Source organism: Bombina bombina, chromosome 8 (genome assembly GCF_027579735.1).
Source record: "Bombina bombina isolate aBomBom1 chromosome 8, aBomBom1.pri, whole genome shotgun sequence".
Lineage (NCBI taxonomy): Eukaryota > Metazoa > Chordata > Amphibia > Anura > Bombinatoridae > Bombina > Bombina bombina.
The window spans coordinates 32,421,752-32,422,798 of record NC_069506.1 but is presented as its reverse complement, the minus strand read 5'-3'; positions in this window follow the sequence as shown (position 1 = coordinate 32,422,798).

The window sequence follows — 1,047 nt, the reverse complement described above, 5'->3', positions numbered from 1 at the left end:
TTTAATATACAATGATTCCAAAGCACAAGAAAATTGTGGGTAAGATATGCAAATTCTCAGTTTTTTTGCTTCAAAAATACTGTTTTGACAAGCAATCCTTTTAAACAGGATTATGACAGCAAACCAGAAATCACTCACTAGACAAGCCTGTTTCATTCTTTTTGGAACTCATCAGTAGGAGATAGATTTCTGGTTGCTGCATTGGAAAAGCTATTTCATGGTTAAACAAAAATTCATTAAAATTAAGGGGGGAGATAAAAAACTGAAATTAAAATTCTCCATGTCTCAAAATTAAATCAATGTAAATATTTGCATAGGAAATTCGTACATCTAGGCAAGTATCCCCACTTCCTTTTCCCCAGAAATTCCTAATATAATTTGTTTCCAATGCACAAGAGAATTGTGGGTAAGATTTGCAAATTCTCAGTTTTTTTGTTTCAAAAATACTGTTATGACACAGTTATCCTTTTAAACAGGATTATGACAGCAAACCAAAAATCACTCACTAGACAAGTCTGTTTCATTCTTTTTGGAACTTATCAGTAGAAGATAGATTTCTGATTGCTGCATTGGAAAAGCTATTTTCATGGTTAAACCAAAATTCATTAAAATTATGGGGGGGGGGGGATAAAAAAACTAAAATTAAAATCCTCCATGTTTCAAAATTAAATCAATGTAAATATTTGCATAGGAAATTAGTACATCTAGGCAAGTATCCCCGCTTGATTTTCCCCAGAAATTCTTAATATACAATGTTTCCAATGCACAAGAGAATTGTGGGTAAGATATGCAAATTAGATATGCAAATTCTCAGGTTTTTTTCTTCAAAAATACTGTTTTGACAAGCAATCCTTTTAAACAGGATTATGACAGCAAACCAGAAATCACTCACTAGACAAGCCTGTTTCATTCTTTTCGTAACTCTTCAGTAGGAGATAGATTTCTAATTGCTGCATTGGAAAAGCTATTTTCATGGTTAAACAAAAATTCATTAAAATTATGGGGGGAGATAAAAAAAAAACTGAAATTAAATCAATGTAAATATTT